This window comes from Pseudorca crassidens, chromosome 2 (genome assembly GCF_039906515.1).
Source record: "Pseudorca crassidens isolate mPseCra1 chromosome 2, mPseCra1.hap1, whole genome shotgun sequence".
Lineage (NCBI taxonomy): Eukaryota > Metazoa > Chordata > Mammalia > Artiodactyla > Delphinidae > Pseudorca > Pseudorca crassidens.
This window is the reverse complement of record NC_090297.1, coordinates 27,434,455-27,451,555: the sequence shown is the minus strand read 5'-3', so window position 1 is coordinate 27,451,555 and position 17,101 is coordinate 27,434,455. Positions and strand designations below refer to the sequence as shown.

The 17,101-nt window shown below is 40.8% G+C and overlaps 1 pseudogene; it reads left to right on the top strand.

Annotated features, from left to right (window-relative positions):
* Positions 1-10,106: 10,106 nt before the first annotated feature.
* Positions 10,107-11,035, top strand: LOC137210250 (traB domain-containing protein pseudogene; annotated as a pseudogene).
* The last annotated feature ends 6,066 nt before the right edge of the window (positions 11,036-17,101 follow it).

Sequence of the window (17,101 nt, the reverse complement as noted above, 5' to 3'; positions counted from 1 at the left end):
TGATATGCAACAGGATTGCACATGAGAAATGACTGGGAAACTTTTTCTTTTTTCTTCCTTTTGTATTTATTTATTTATTTTTGGCTGCATTGGGTCTTCGTTGCTGTGCACGGGCTTTCTCTTGCGGCGAGCTGGGGCTACTCTTCATTGCGGTGCGTGGGCTTCTCATTGCAGTGGCTTCCCTTGGTGTGGAGCATGGGCTCTAGGTGTGCAGGCTTCAGTAGTTGTGGCTGGTGGGCTCTAGAGTGCAGGCTCAGTAGTTGTGGCACACGGGCTTAGTTGCTCTGCAGCATATAGGGTCTTCCCGGACCAGGGCTCGAACCCATGTCCCCTGCACTGGCAGGCAGATTCTTAACCACTACTTCACCAGGCAAGCCCCGAACTTTTTCTTTTTTAATTAATAGATTTTATTATTTTTTTAGAGCAGTTTTAGGTTTATAAAAAAATTTAGTGGAAGGTACAAAGAGTTCCCCATCCCTAGTTTCCCCTGTTATTGAAGTATTGCATTATTGTGGAACATTTGTTATAATTGATGACAATATTTATACATCATTATTAACAAAAGCCCGTAGTTTACATTTGGATTCACTCTTGTGTTGTACGTTCTATGGGTCTTGACAAATGCATAATGGCAAATATCTACCATTATAGAATCATAAAGAATAGTTTCACTGCCCTAAAAATTCCCTTTGCTCCACCTATTCGTCCCTTCCTCTCCCCAACTCCTGGCAATCACTGATCTTTTTACTGTCTCTGTAGTTTTGCCTTTTACAGATATCATATAGTTGGAATCATACAGTATGTAGACCTTTCCAGACTGGCTTCTTTCATTCAACAATATGCATTTAAGTTTCCTCCGTGTCTTTACATGGCTTGATAGGTCATTTGTCTTTATCTCTGAATAGTGTTCCATTGTTTGGATATACTACAGTTTAACTATTCACCTATTGAAAGACATATTTGTTATCTTGGCAATTATGAATAAAGCTGCTATAAACATTTGTGTGCAGGCTTTTCTGTGGATAGACATTTTCAACTCATTTGGGTAAATACCAAGGAGTGCAATTACTGGATTTTGTATTAAGAGTATGTCTGGTTTTGTAAGAAACTGCTAAACTGTCTTCCAAAGTGGCTGTACCATTTTGCATTCCCACCAGAACCTAATGAGTATTCCTGTTGCTCCACATCCTTGTCAATATTTGTTGTCAGTGTTTTGGATTTTGCCATTCTAATAGGTGTGAGGTGGTATCTTGTTTTAATTTGCAGTTCCCTAATGGCATGTGATATTTAGCATCTTTTCCTATGTTTATTTGCCATTTTTATGTTTTCTTTGGTGAGGTGTCTGTTTAGATCTCTTGCCCATTTTTAAAGTGGGTAGTTTTTTTCTTGTTAAGTTTTAAAAGTTCTTCATATATTTTGAGTACAAATCATATATCAGGTATGTGTTTTGCAAATATTTTCTTCCATTGTGGCTTTTCTTTTTTTTCATTCAACAGTGTGTCTTGCAGAGCAGAAATTTTTAGTTTTAATGAAGTTTAATTAATAGACATTCTTTTCATTCATAGATTGTGCTTTTGGTGTTGTATCTAAAAGTTCATCTCCAAGCCCATGGTTACATGGATTATCTCTTATGTTATCTTCTAGTTTTATAGTTTTGTGCTTTACATTTATATCTGTGATCCATTTTTGAGTTAAATTTTGCAAAGGGTGTAAAGTTTGTGTCTAAATTCTTTGTTTGTTTTTGCATGTGGCTGTCCGGTTTTTCTAGCATCATTTGTTGAAAAGACTATCTTTTCTCCATTGTATTGCCTTTGGTCTTTTGACAAAGATCAGTTGGCTGTGTTTGTGTGGATCTATTTCTGGGTTCTCTATTTTGTCCCATTAATTTATTGTTCTCTCACTAATACCATGTTATCTTGATTACTTTAGCTTTATAGTAAGTCTTTAAGTCAAGTAGTGTCAGTCCTGTGACTTTATTGCTCTCCTTCAGTATTGTGTTGGCTATCGTAGGCCTTTTGCTTCTCCATATAAACTTCAGAATCATTTTGTTGATATCCACAAAATAACTTGCTTGGATTTTGACTGTATTGTATTGAATCTCTAGGTCAAGTTGGGAAGAACTGACATCTTAACAATGTTGTCTTCCTATACATGAACAATGATGATTTTTAGACAGCTTTATTGAGAGATAACTCACATTGCCACACAATTAAACCATTTAAAGTGTAGATTTCAATGTTTTTTAGTATATTCACAAGTTTGTGTAACTATCAACACTATCTAATTTTAGAAACTTTTTGTCTCCCTAAAATAAACTCCATGCCTGTTAGTACTCCCCATTTCCTCCCAACCACTGCTCCAGCCCAACCACTAATATACTTTCTCTCTCTACAGACTTTCCAATTCTGGACTTTTCTGGACATTTTATATAAATGGATAGTTCATATAAACACAAGGTGTTGTTTTTTGAGACTAGCTTCTTTCACTTAACATAATGTTTTCAAGGTTCACGCATATGGTAGTATGTATCTGTACATTATTTGTTCTTATTGTGGAATAATATTTCATTATATAGATATACCAGATTTTATTTAACCATTCATCAGTTGATGGGCATTTGGATTGTTTCTACTTTTTGGCTGTTATGACTAATGCTGCCGTGAACATTTGTGTACAAGCGTATGAATATATGTTTTCATTTCTCTTGGGTATATGCCTAGGAGTGGAATTGCCGAGTCACATGGTAACTTTATATTTAATGTTTTGGGTAGCTGCCAAACTCTTATGCAAAGTGGCTGCACCATTTAAAAATCTGCCAGCGATGTGTGCAGCTTCTAATTTCTCCACATTCTCACCAATGTTTGTCATTGCCTGTATTTTAAATTATAGCCACTGTAGTGGGTGTAAAGTGGTATCCAATTGTGGTTTTGATTTGCATTTCCCTATGAATAATGATGTTGAATATCTTTTTATGCACTTATTGATCATTTGTATATCTTCCTTGGAAAAATATCTATTCCGATCCTTACCCACTTAAAAACTGTGTTATTTGTTTTTGTCATTGTTAGTTTTAAGAATTTTAAAATATATTCTGAATATAAGTCCCATATTAGGTATAAGATTTGCAAATATTTTATTTCATTCCATGGGTCATCTTTTCACTTTCTTGATGGTATCATTTGTGGCACAAAAGTCTTAATATTGATACAGTCCAATTTCCTTTTTTCCCCCCTTTTATTGCTTGTACATTTGTTTTAGTATTTAGAAACCATTACTTAATCCAAAGTCACAAATTGGCTTCTATGTTTTTGTTTAAGACTTTTATAACTTAGCACTTATATTTAAGTCTATGATCCATTTTGAGTCAATTTCTGTATATAATTGAGGTAGGAGTGCAAATTTATTCATTTGCTTGTGGATATCCAGTTGTCCCAGCTTCATTTGTTGAAAGAGTGTTCTTTCTCCATTGAGTTGTCTTGCCGCTTTTGTTGAAAATCAACTGATTATAAATGTAAAGGTTTATTTCTAGACCCTCAATTCCATTCCATTGATCTATCCTTATGCCAGTACCACAGTCTTGATTGCAGTGTAATTTTGCAGCAAGTTTTGAACTTGGGGAGTGTGAGTCTTCCAACTTGTTTTTACAAGATTCTTTTGGCTATTCTGGGTCCCTTTAATTTGCATATGAATTTGAAGATCAGCTTTTCTGTTTCTGCAAAAAAGGAAGTTAGGATTTTGATAGGGGTTGTGTTAAATCTGTAGATGAATTTTGTGAGTATTGCTATCTTAATATTAACCCTTCCAATCCATGAACATGGAATGTCTTTCCATTCATTTATATCTTTAATTGCTTTCAACAATGTTTTGTAGTTCTAAGTGTACAAGTCTTGTACTTCCTTTTCCTGACTATGTTATTCTTTTTCATTCTATTTCTTAGTATGAAATAGCATGCTATTGTAAATGGAATTGAATTCTTAATTTTTTCCATAATGTTTATTGCCAATGTATAGAAATAAAACATTTTTATAAATTAATCATGTGTGTTGCATCTTTGCTGAGTGCCCCCCCCCCGCCCCAGTGCAATATTGAATAGAAGTGGCAAGAGTGGACATCCTTGTCTTGTTCCTGACATTAGGAGAAAAGCGCTCAGACTTTCACCGTTAAGTAAGATGCTGTGGGTTTTCTTCGATCCCTTTAGCAAGTTGAAAAAGTTTCCTTCTATTTATAATTTCTTGAGGTTTTTTTTTTTAATATTGAAAGGTTATTGGATTCTGTCAAATTATTTTTCTGCATCTTTTGAAATGATATTTTTTGCCATTTATTCTATTAATATGGTGCGTTACATGAATTGATTTTCAGATAGTAAACTAATTTGCCTTCCTGGGATAAATCTCAGTTGGTTATGGTATAGAATCCTTTTCACATGTTGCTGACATCAGCTTGCTAGTATTTTGTTAGTGATTTGTGCAAATATATTCGTAAGGGATACTGGTATGTAGTTTTCTTGTGACGTCTTTGTTTTGTTTTGATATCGGGGTAGTAATGACCTCATAGAATGAATTGAGAAATGTTTCCCTTCTATTTTTAAGGAAGATTTCATGAGGGATTGGTACTGATTCTTCTTTGAGTTTTGGTAGAATTTACCAGTGAACTTATTTGGGCCTCGGCTTTCCCTTGTGGGAAGTTTTAAAATTACAAATTTGATTTCTTTACTTGTTACAGGTATATTCAGATTTTCTATTGCTTCTCAGGTCAGTTTTGGTAATTTGTGTTTTTCTAAGAACTTCCTATTTCATCTATTTTATCTGATTTGTTGGCATAAAGTTATTTGTAGTATTCCTTTACAATTCTTTTTATTTCTGTAAGGCTGGTAGGGATGTTCTCATTTTCATTCCTAATTTTAGTGTCAAGTATTCTTTCTCTGCTTTTTTCTTGGTCACTCTAGTTAAAGGTTTGTCAATTTTCTTAGTCTTTTTAAAGGACCAAATTTTTGTTTTTATTTTTTTAAAATCATTTTTCTATTCTCTATTTCATTTTTTCTGCTCTAATCTTTATTATTTCTTTCCTTCTGCTTTTTTTTAGGGGTTTAGTTTACTCTTATTTTTCTAGTTGAAAGACTAGGTTATTAATTTGAGTTCTTTCTCATTTTTAAAAAAATAGTTTTGGGGCTTCCCTGGTGGTGCAGTGGTTGAGAGTCCGCCTGCCGATGCAGGGGACACGGGTTCGTGTCCCGGTCCAGGAAGATCCCACATGCCACGGAGCGGCTAGGCCCGTGAGCCATGGCCGCTGAGCCTGCACGTCCGGAGCCTGTGCTCCGCAACGGGAGAGGCCACAACAGTGAGAGGTCCGCGTACCGCAAAAAAAAAAAAAAAAAAAAAAAAGTCCTTCTTTATCTCTAGTAACATGAAACCTCTTCCCTACAGGCAAACTGGGAATAGAGTGATTGGGTCCCCAGTCATCTCAGCCTGCTGAGCCTAGAGTAGAGCTTTTCTCCTATAAGTAGGGGCTGAGTGAGGGAAGGGAGACTGGTCCTCTCTGCAGCATCAACCAGAATAGAACTTCTGCAACCTGGGGCTGGGGAGGGGGATGAGCAAAACCAGTGGACTGCCCCCTGACAAGATGAAACAGGAGCTCCACACTGGGAGCTGGAGGGAGAGGGAGCCCTCTTCTTCTTGGACACATTGACTTGGGGCAGAGCTTCTGTAATGTAGAGCTGTGGGGTAGGGGGTAAGGGAGTGAGTTGTGGCTCAGATACTATAGACTCTCACTGTTCTTACTGAGGTTTAGTAGATTTTCTAGAGTGAATGTTTCTCCCATTGCTGTACATATTTAGGACAATTTCTAGAGACTTTAAATAATTTTTTAAAAATAATTTTCACCAATTAAATAGTTGTTTTGCTGGAGAGAGAGAGTCTGCCAAGCTCCTTTTGCACCTTTCAGGAAGTATTTCCCCTTCATGTATATTTTTAAAAGAGTAAGTAGGACTAGGTGTAGCTTGCTTGGGTTGAACACCACCCAGCTATTCTCGACAGTTGAGGTTGCTGTGACCAGAAAGGAGGAAAAACGAGACATAGTCCTTGGTGGCACTAAATTATAAAGAAATAGAAGTTGGCTGCTGATGGGTTTCCCTGGTGGCGCAGTGGTTAAGAATCCGCCTGCCAATGCAGGGGGTACGGGTTCGAGCCCTAGTCTGGGAAGATCCCACATGCCGCGGAGCAACTAAGCCCGTGCGCCACAACTACTGAGCCCACATTCTGCAACTACCGAAGCCCATGCACCTAGAGCCCGTGCTCCACAACGAGAGAAGCCACTGCAATGAGAAGCCCACATACCACAGCAAAGAGTAGCCCCTGCTTACCGCAACTAGAGAAAGCCTGCACAGCGGCAAAGACCCAACACAGCCAAAAATAAAATTAAAAAAAAAAAAAAAGAAGAAGAAGTTGGCTGCTGAGTGGCCACATATTTGCCTTTCACTTCTCTGAGAAATCAGTCTCGTTACTCAGCAACTCAAAATTATGGCAGCAGTAAAAGTGCAATTGCACTTGTGTGAAGGCCTAACGTAGCCTAGTGCTTTGGATTGCTGTATAAGCTCAGTGCACAAATGCCAAGGCAGGAGGTTGATTAGCAAGAGGCCATTGATTTAAAAAAACATCAAATTATGTAGTTAAAAGGGAAAGTGGAACTTGGTAGAAATGAAGAAATGCCATTCCCAAACTGGGTGACTCTTGTTGGAAGAAGACCTAGTTAGTGGTGGGCTGATGTAGGCCAGGGAGGTCTCAGATCCAGAGGGCAGGCATGTTTACCAGGGAAGGAGATTCACTTGGTGGTGGTATGATCAGAAGCTCAAGGGTGTTGCACCAGCCAGGCAAGGACGTGCCAGGATGGAGTAGTCTCAGCAGGTGGTTAGCTTGCTGCTTGCAGGACACCCCCTGCACCTCGGTCCCTCATAGCCTTGGGAAAATGGATGAGACAGATCCCCAGTGTTCATGGGGCACAAGATCAGAATAGGTCCAAGCACCAAGGCTGACAAGATGAATCTTGAACAGCAGGCTATGGGCTTCTTAAATTCTTCTAAGTACCAGACGATTGGATTTTGAGCCTGGGGTGTAGCTAAATCTGTGGCGGAAGCTGATTGGCTATAGCTGTCGGCATTTGAGACTCTTGGGGACAGAGAATTATGTAGGAGAATACAGCTCTCCTTAGTTGGCGATTCAGGTAATAGTAATAATCACAGTAGTGATAGTAGTAGTGACAGCAACAGCACTTATAATGTGCCACTTATAATGTGCCAAGCTCTCTTTCTAAGCATACATTTAATCTTTAGGAAAATCTCATGAAGTAAGTAATATTATTACCCCATTTTAGAGATGAGAAAGCTAGACGCATAGAACATTTAAGTAGTTGGGCCTGTATGGCACTGCCAGCACTTATTGGAGACAGAGCTGAAACCCAAGCATCTGCTCCATGGTCCATATCTTCCTACTGCATCTATCACATCAGATGATTTCTGAACTTTTTTACTCATCCCTAAGTGGGAAGAACAATAGACACCTCATCAGAATGTAGAGAAGATTAAATATCTGTGGGAGTACATGTAAGCCAGAAATTATGCTCCCTATGTTCATTATTCATGATAGCTACAATCCCCAGGCTACCCTCAAATACAACCCCTCTGCCTGCTTCTTCTTCTTCTTCTTCTTTTTTTAAATAAATGATTGCTTTTATTTATTTATTTTTGGTTGCGCTGGGTCTTCATTGCTGTGTGAGGGTTTTCTCTAGTTGCGGTGAGTGGGGGCTACTCTTCATTGTGGTGTGTGGCCTTCTCATTGTGGTGGCTTCTCTTGTTGTGGAACACGGGCTCTAGGCGCATGGGCTTCAGTAGTTGTGGCACGTGGGCTCAGGAGTTGTGGCTCATGGACTCTAGAGCGCAGGCTCAGTAGTTGTGGCACACATAGGCTTAGTTGCTTTGTGGCATTTGGGATCTTCCTGGACCAGGGATCGAACCCATGTTCCCTGCATTGGCAGGCGGATTCTTAACCACTGCACCACTGGGGAAGTCACTGCCTGCTTTTTTTTTTTTTTTTAACATCTTTATTGGAGTATAATTTCTTTACAATATTGTGTTAGTTTCTGCTGTATAACAAAGTGAATCAGCTATATGCATAGATATATCCCCATATCCCCTCCCTCTTGCATCTCCCTCCCACCCTCCTTATCCCACCCCTCTAGGTGGTCGCAAAGCACCGAGCTGTGCTATGCGGCTGCTTCCCACTAGCTATCTATTTTACATTTGGTAGTGTATATATGTCAATGTTACTCTCTTACTTCGACCCAGCTTACCCTTCTCCCTCCCCGTGCCCTCAAGTCCATTCTCTAGGTCTTGTGTCTTTATTCCTGTCCTGCCCCTAGGTTCATCAGAACCTTTTTTTTTTTTTTTAGATTCCATATATATGCGTTAGCACATGGTATTTGTTTTTCTCTTTCTGACTTATTTCACTCTGTATGACAGAGTTTAGGTCCATCTGCCTCACTACGGATAACTCAATTTCGTTTCTTTTTATGGCTGAGCAATATTCCATTGTATATATGTGCCACATCTTCTTTATTCATTCATCTGTTGATGGACACTTAGGTTACTCCCATGTCCTGGCTATTGTAAATAGAGCTGCAATGAACATTGTGATACATGACTCTTTTTGAATTATGGTTTTCTCAGGGTATATGCCCAGTAGTGGGATTGCTGGGTAATATGGTAGTTCTATTTGTAGTTTTTTAAGGAACCTCCATACTGTTCTCAATAGTGGCTGTATCAATTTACATTCCCACCAACAGTGCAAGAGTGTTCCCTTTTCTCCGCACCCTCTCCAGCATTTGTTGTTTGTAGGTTTTTTGATGATGGCCACTGACTGGTGTGAGATGATAGCTCATTGTAGTTTTGTTTTTGTTTTTGTTTTTTGCGGTACGTGGGCCTCTCACTGTTGTCGCCTCTCCCGTTGCGGAGCACAGGCTCCGGACGCGCAGGCTCAACGGCCATGGCTCACAGGCCCAGCTGCTCTGCAGCATGTAGGATCTTCCTGGACCGGGGCACAAACCTGTGTCCGCTGCATTGGCAGGCGGACTCTCAACCACTGCGCCACCAGGGAATCCCCTCATTGTAGTTTTGATTTACATTTCTCTAATGATTAGTGATGTGCATCCTTTCATGTGTTTGTTGGAAATCTGTATATCTTCTTTGTAGAAATGTCTATTTAGGTCTTCTGCCCATTTTTGGATTGATGGTTGTCTTTTCATCTTGTTTATGGTTTCCTTTGCTATGCAAAAGCTTTGAAGTTTCATTAGGTCCCATTTGTTTATTTTTGTTTTTATTTCCATTTCTCTAGGAGGTGGGTCAAAAAGGATCTTTCTGTGATTTATGTCATAGAGTGTTCTGCCTATGTTTTCCTCTAAGAGTTTTATAGTGTCTGACCTTACATTTAGGTCTTTAATCCATGTTGAGTTTATTTTTGTGTATGGTGTTAGGGAGTGTTCTAATTTCATTCATGTATATGTAGCTGTCCAGTTTTCCCAGCACCACTTATTGAAGAGGCTGTCTTTTCTCCATTGTATATTCGTGCCTCCTTTATCAAAGATAAGGTGACCATATGTGCATGGGTTTATCTCTGGGCTTTCTATTCTGTCCCATTGATCTATATTTCTGTTTTTGTGCCTGTACCATACTGTCTTGATTTCTGTAGCTTTGTAGTATAGTCTGAAGTCAGGGAGCCTGATTCCTCCAACTCTGTTTTTCTTTCTCAAGATTGCTTTGGCTATTTGGGGTCTTTTGTGTTTCTATACAAATTGTGAAAATTTTTGTTCTAGTTCTGTGAAAAATGCCATTGGTAGTTTGATAGGGATTGCGTTTAATCTGTATAGTCATTTTCACACTGTTGATTTTTCCAATCCAACAACATGGTATATCTCTCTATCGTTTGTATCATCTTCCCTGGTGACCGAGCTGGTGGTCGAGGACGGGAGCTGGGTGCACATGGTGGGCATGGCGCACTTCAGCGATGACAGCATAAAGGACATGGTGAAGACCATCTGGGAGGTGCAGCCTGACGTGCTGAAGATGAACTAGTGTACACTGCTGCGTGAGGCCAAGGACATCAGCCTGGAGAAGCTGCAGTAGGCCATAAGGCAGAACGGGGTCATGTCGGAACTCATGCAGATGCTGCTGCTGAAGGTGTCCGCCCACATCACTGAGAAGCTGGGCATGGCCCCTGGAGGTGAGTTCAGGGAGGTTTTCAAGGAGGCCAGCAAGGTGCCTTTCTGCAAGTTCCACCTGGGTGACCAGCCTATCCCCATCACCTTCAAGAGGGCCATTGCTACCCTCTCCTTCTTGCAGAAGATCAAGCTGGCCTGGGGCCTATGTTTCCTGTCAGACCCTATCAGCAAGGATGATGTGGAGTGGTGCAAGCAGGACTCCCTGGAGCAGATGATGGCTGAGATGATCGGCGAGTTCCCCGACCTGCACTGCACCGTGTCTGAGCGGGACATCTATCTGACCTACATGCTGAGGCAGGCGGCCTGGTGCCTGGAGCTGCTGCATGCCTCTGATGCCGAGTGCAGAAAATGCGTCCCCCCTATGGTGGTGGGCATTGTGGGCATGGGCCATGTCCCTGGCATCGAGAAGAACTGGACCACTGACCTCAACATCCAGGAGACAATGATGGTCCCCCTGCTCTCCGTCTCTGGCAGAGTGTCTTGGCTGACCATGAAGGCCACCTTTTTGGGCCTCCTGGGCTACAGCCTGTACTGGATGGGGCGCCATGCCAGCAGCCTGGTTTTGTCACTGCCTGCCACCCAGTACTGCCTGCAGAGGGCCCCCGAGGCCTGGTCACACAAGTAGGAAGGACAGAGGGAGCCACCACGTCCGTCCAGGGGGCTGCCTGTGGCTGCTCCTGTGACACAGCCAAGGGGCACAGGGGCTGGCCCCCTGAGGAGCTCCTGGGTGCCACCCCCCATGGGGGTCCAGCTTAGCCTCGCCTGCCCTCTCCCAACTGGCCCAAATAAAGAATTATTTCACTGTCAATAAAATAAAATAAAATAAAATAAAATAAAATAAAATAAAACTACCCTTCATCAGTGTCTTATAGTTTTCTGCATACAGGTCTTTTGTCTCCTTTGGTAGGTTTATTCCTAGGTATTTTATGCTTTTTGTTGCAATGGTAAATGGGAGTGTTTTCTTGATTTCTCTTTCAGATTTTTCATCATTAGTGTATAGGAATGCAAGAGAGTTCTGTGCATTAATTTTGTACCCTGCTACTTTATCAAATTCATTGATTGGCTCTAGTAGTTTTCTAGTAACATCTTTAGGGTTCTCTATGTATAGTATCATGTCATCTGCAAACAGTGACAGTTTTACTTCTTTTCCAGTTTGGATTCCTTTTATCTCTTTTTCTTCTCTGATTGCTGTAGCTAAAACTTTCAAAAATATGTTGAATGATAGTGGTGAGAGTGGGCAACCTCGTCTTGTTCCTGATCTTAGAGGAAATGCTTTTAGTTTTTCACCATTGAGAATGATGTTGGCTGTGGATTTGTCATATATGGCCTTTATTATGTTGAGGTAAGTTCCCTCTATGCCTACTTTCTGGAGAGTTTTTATCATAAATGGGTGTTGAATTTTGTCAAAAGCTTTTCCTGCATTTATTGAGATTATATATGTTTTTTATCCTTCAATTTGTTAATACGAGGTACCACATTGATTGATTTGCATATATTGAAGAATCCTTGCGTTCCTGGGATAAACCCTACTTGATCATGGTGTATGATCCTTATAATGTGCTATTGGATTCTGTTTGCTAGTATTTTGTTGAGGATTTTTGCATCTATGTTCATCAGAGCTACTGGCCTGTAGTTTTCTTTTCTGTAACATCTTTTTCTGGTTTTGGTATTAGGGTGATGGTGGCCTCATAGAAAGAGTTTGGGAGTGTTCCTCCCTGTGCTATATTTTGGAAGAGTTTGAGAAGGATAGGTGTTAGCTCTTCACTAAATGTTTAATAGAATTCACCTGCGAAGTCGTCTGGTCCTGGACTTTTGTTTGTTGGAAGTTTTTGTTGTTGTTGTTGTTGGAAGATTTTTAATCGCAGTTTCAATTTCAGTGCTTGTGATTGGTCTGTTTATGTTTTCTATTTCTTCCTGGTTCAGTTTCAGAAGGTTGTGTTTTTCTAAGAATTTGTCCATTTCTTCCAGGTTGTCCATTTTATTGGCATAGAGTTGCTTGTAGTAATCTCTCATGATCCTTTGTATTTCTGCAGCGTCAGTTGTTACTTCTCCTTTTTCATTTCAAATTCTGTTGATTTGAATCTTCTCCCTTGTTTTCTTGATGAATCTGGCTAATGGTTTATCAATTTTGTTTATTGTCTCAAAGAACCAGCTTTTATTTTATTGATCTTTGCTATTGTTTCCTTCATTTCTTTTTCATTTATATCTGATCTGATCTTTATGATTTCTTTCCTTCTGCTAATTTTGGTTTTTTTTTTTTTGTTCTTCTTTCTCTAATTGCTTTAGGTGAAATGTTAGGTTGTTTATTTGAGATTTTTCTTGCTTCTTGAGGTAGGATTGTATTGCTATAAACTTCCCTGTTAGAACTGCTTTTGCTGCATCCCATAGGTTTTGGGTCATTGTGTTTTCATTGTCATTTGTTCCTAGGTATTTTTTTATTTCTTCTTTGATTTCTTCCATGACCTCTTGGTTATTTAGTAGTGTATTGTTTAGCCTCCATGTGTTTGTATTTTTTATAATTTTTTTTCTGTAATTGATATCTAGTCTCATAGCATTGTGGTCAGAAAAGATACTTGATACCATTTCAATTTTCTTAAATTTACCAAGGCTTAATTTGTTACCCAAGATATACCCTGGAGAATGTTCCATGAGCACTTGAGAAGAAGGTGTATTCTGTTGTTTTTGGATGGAATATCCTATAAATATCAATTAAGTCCATCTTGTTTAATGTGTCATTTAAAGCTTGTGTTTCCTTATTTATCTGCAGTTTGGATGATCTGTCCATTGGTGGAAGTGGGATGTTAAAGTCCCCTACTATGATTGTGTTACTGTCGATTTCCCCTTTTATGGCTGTTAGCATTTGCCTTATGTATTGAGGTGCTCCTATGTTGGATGCATAACTATTTACAATTGTTATGTCTTCTTGGATTGGCCTCTTGATCATTATGTAGTGTCCTTCTTTGTCTCTTGTAATAGTCTTTATTTTAAAGACTATTTTGTCTAATATGAGAATTGCCACTCCAGCGTTATTTTGATTTCCATTTGCATGGAATATCTTTTTCCATCTCCTCACTTTCAATCTGTATGTGTCCCTAGGTCCAAAGTGGGTCTCTTGTAGACATTATATATATGGGTCTTGTTTTTGTATCCATTCAGCCAGTCTATGTCTTTTGGTTGGTGCATTTAATCCATTCACATTTATGGTAATTATAGATATGTATGTTCTTACTACCATTTTCTTAATTGTTTTGGGTTTGTTTTTGTAGGTCTTTTCCTTCTTTTTTGTTTCCTGCCTAGAGAATTTCCTTTAACCTTTGTTGTAGAGCTGGTTTGGTGGTGCTGAATTCTCTCTCTCTTTTTTAAAAAATTTATTTATTTTATTTTTGGCTGTGTTGGGTCTTTGTTGCTGTGTGCAGGCTTTCTCTAGTTGTGGTGAGTGGGGGACTACTCTCTGTGTGGTACACGGGCTTCTCATTGCGGTGGCTTCTCTTGTTGTGGAGCATGGGCTCTAGGTGCCTGGGCTTCAGTAGTTGCAGCATGTGGCCTCAGTAGTTGTGGCACACGGGCTTACTTGTTCCGCTGCATGTACGATCTTCCTGGTCCAAGGCTTAAACCCGTTTCCCCTGCACTGGCAGGTGGATTCTTGACCACTGTGCCACCAGGGAAGGCCAGTGGTGCTGAATTCTCTTAACTTTTGCTTATCTGCATAGGTTTTAATTTCTCCATCGAATCTGAATGAGATCCTTGCTGGGTAGAGTAATCTTTGTTGTAGGTTTTTCCTTTCATCACTTTAGATATGTCCTGCCACTTCCTTCTGGCTTGCCAAGTTTCTGCTGAAAGATCAGCTGTTAACCTTATTGGGATTCCCTTGTATGTTATTTGTTGCCTTTCCCTTGCTGCTTTTAATATTTTTTCTTTGTATTTAATTTTTGATAGTTTGATTAATATGTGTCTTGGCGTGTTTCTCTTTGGGTTTATCCTGTATGGTACTGTCTGTGCTTCCTGGACTTGATTGACTATTTCCTTTCCCATGTCAGGGAAGTTTTTGACTATAATCTCCTCAAATATTTTCTCAGACCCTTTCTTTTTCTCTTCTTCTTCTGGAACCCCTATAATTCGAATGTTGGTGCGTTCAATGTTTTCCCAGAGGTCTCTGAGATTGTCTTCACTTCTGTTTTCTTATTCTTCTCCCTGGTAGTTATTTCCACCATTTTATCTTCCAGGTCACTTATCCATTCTTCTGCCTCAGTTATTCTGCTATTGATTCCTTCTAGAGTATTTTTAATTTCAGTAAGTGTGTTGTTTGTCACTGTTTGTTTGTCCTTTAGTTCTTCTAGATCCTTGTTAAATATTTCTTGTATTTTCTCCATTCCATTTCCGAGATTTTGGATCATCTTTACTATCAGTACTCTGAATTCTTTTTCAGGTAGTTTGCCTATTTTTCCTTCATTTATTTGGTCTTGTAGGTTTTTACATTGCTCCTTTTTTTGTAACATATTGTTTTGTCATTTCATTTTTTTTTGATGGGTGGTGCTGTGTTCCTGTCTTACTGATGGTTTGGCCTGAGACGTCTAGCACTAGAGTTTGCAGGCAGTTGGATGGAGCTGGGTTAGGAACTCTTGGAGACCTCACTCCAATTAATATTCCCTGGGTTCTGAGGTTCTCTGTTAGTCCAGAGCTTTGGACTCGGAGCTCCCACCACAGGAGCTCAGACCTGACCTCTGGCCTGGGAAACAAGATCCTGCATACTTCGTGGCATGGTAAAAAAAGAAAGAAAGAAAGAAAGCAGTACAATATCAAAGAATAAAAAACAAAATAAAATTAGAAAGATAGAAAATATATTAGGAAAAATAAAACTATAATTGAAACAATTGCAACAAAGTATAACAAAACCTGAACAGAAAAAAGGAAATAAATAAAGGGGTGGGGGGAAACAAACCAAATGGAGAGAGCAATAACAAAGTATAAAGAATAAAATAAAAGTAGAAAAATAAAAGATTTGTTAGGAAAAATAAAAATATAAAAGAATGAGCAACAATGAATCAACAAGGTAAAACAGAGCCCCAATCTAAAAGAGGAAAAAAAAAAAAGGCTTGGCTATGGGGGCAGCGTTTAGGCGGGGGTGGAACTTAGGCTGCAGCAGGACCTAGGTGGGTGGGGGGCTCACGTTTGAGCGTGGGGCAGGGCCTAGGCTCAGGACCCATGGAGCCGGAAAAGGCTCTGTGGGGCGGGGCCTAGGTGGGGCTATGTTCAAGCATGGGGCGGGGCCTCTGCTGAGGACCTGCTCAGAAGGGGAGAGGCAGCCGGTTGCAAGGAAGGCCTATGGAGTGTGGAGTTCCAGAGTTCGGAGGTAGGGACCTGAGTGAGGGTGTGTGGGTGGGGTTTAGGCCCAGATCGTTGGAGGGGGTCTCCGAATGTAGAGGTAGGGCCCTGGCTGGGGGTGTAGGGACAGGGCTTGTGTTCTGTGCGGCAGGAGAGAGGCTCTGAGGGCAGAGGATTAAGCCCAGGATCCCAACAGGCTCCCCAGTGCCTAAATGGACAGGGAAAGCACTGGCTGCGTTCCCTCCCCCAGGGTCTCCCCCATTGCCGCTGGACCCCGAACGTGGGTGGGTCCTGCTGGGTATAGGAGCTCCTCCCCTCCCCCAGCCATCCCTCAGGGGTGCTGTCCTGGAGGTCCAGCCGTTACTTTTGCTCCCTCTTCCCTCCCTCTCACTCCCTCAGGACACGCCCGGCTGGAGGGGGCCTTGGTGGGCAGAGGATCAGGCCTGGGATCTCAGCAGGTTACTGGGGGACCAAGTGGGCAGGGGAAACCTGGCCATGCTCCCTTTTGATCCTCTGCCCTCCCAGTGGTTCCCCAATTTCCCCCTTCGGGTGTGGGAAACCCTTCCCCTCCCCCAGCCACCCCTTGGGGTGCCAGTCCCTTCCTGCCTACACTTCTCCTCCCCCTTCACTCCCCCCATGCCCCATGTCCTACCCGGTCACTGGGGGTTCCTCCCGTCCCCTTAGGTGTCCGTGGTCCCCCACTGGTGCCTGGTAGGTGCCCTAGTTGTGTGGAGACACGAATTCCACATCCTCCTAGTATGCCATATTGACTCCCCCCCCACTTCTTCTAATAATTGAAAATGAGCTGGAGGTAGAAAGCATTACCTCTGTAGCCATGTTTTATTGCTTAAGCTGGATAGGGTGCACAACATTCATTGCATTATTTTTAAACCTTTTGTCTACCTTAAATATTACATAATAGGCTAAAAAATAAAATGAGTCTGGGCAGGTTGAGAGAATGGGCATCAGAATAAGTAACTCTAAGGGTGTGGAGAAAAGGGAACCCTCCTACACAGTTGGTGGGAATGTAAATTGGTACAGGCACTGTGGAGAACAGTATGGAGGTTCCTTAATAAACAAAAATAGAGCTATCATATGATCCAGCAATCCCACTCCTGGGCATATATCTGGAGAAAAAAATTGCTTGTAAGGATACATGCACCCCAATGTTCATTGCAGTGCTGTTTACAATAGCCAAGACAGGGAAGCAACCTAAATGTCCATTGACAGATGAATGGATAAAAAAGAGGTGGTACATATATACAATGGAATATTACTCAGCCATTAAAAGGAATGAATAATGCCATTTGCAGCAACATGGATGGACCTGGAGATTATCATACTAAGTGAAGTCAGACAGAGAAAGACAAATATCATATGATATCTCTTATATGCATAATTTAATAATGGAATGTTACAAATGAAGTTACTTACAAAACAGAAACAGACTCACACATACTTAGAGAACAAACTTATGGTTACCAGAGGGGAAGGGTCGGGGGGGACGGATAGATTG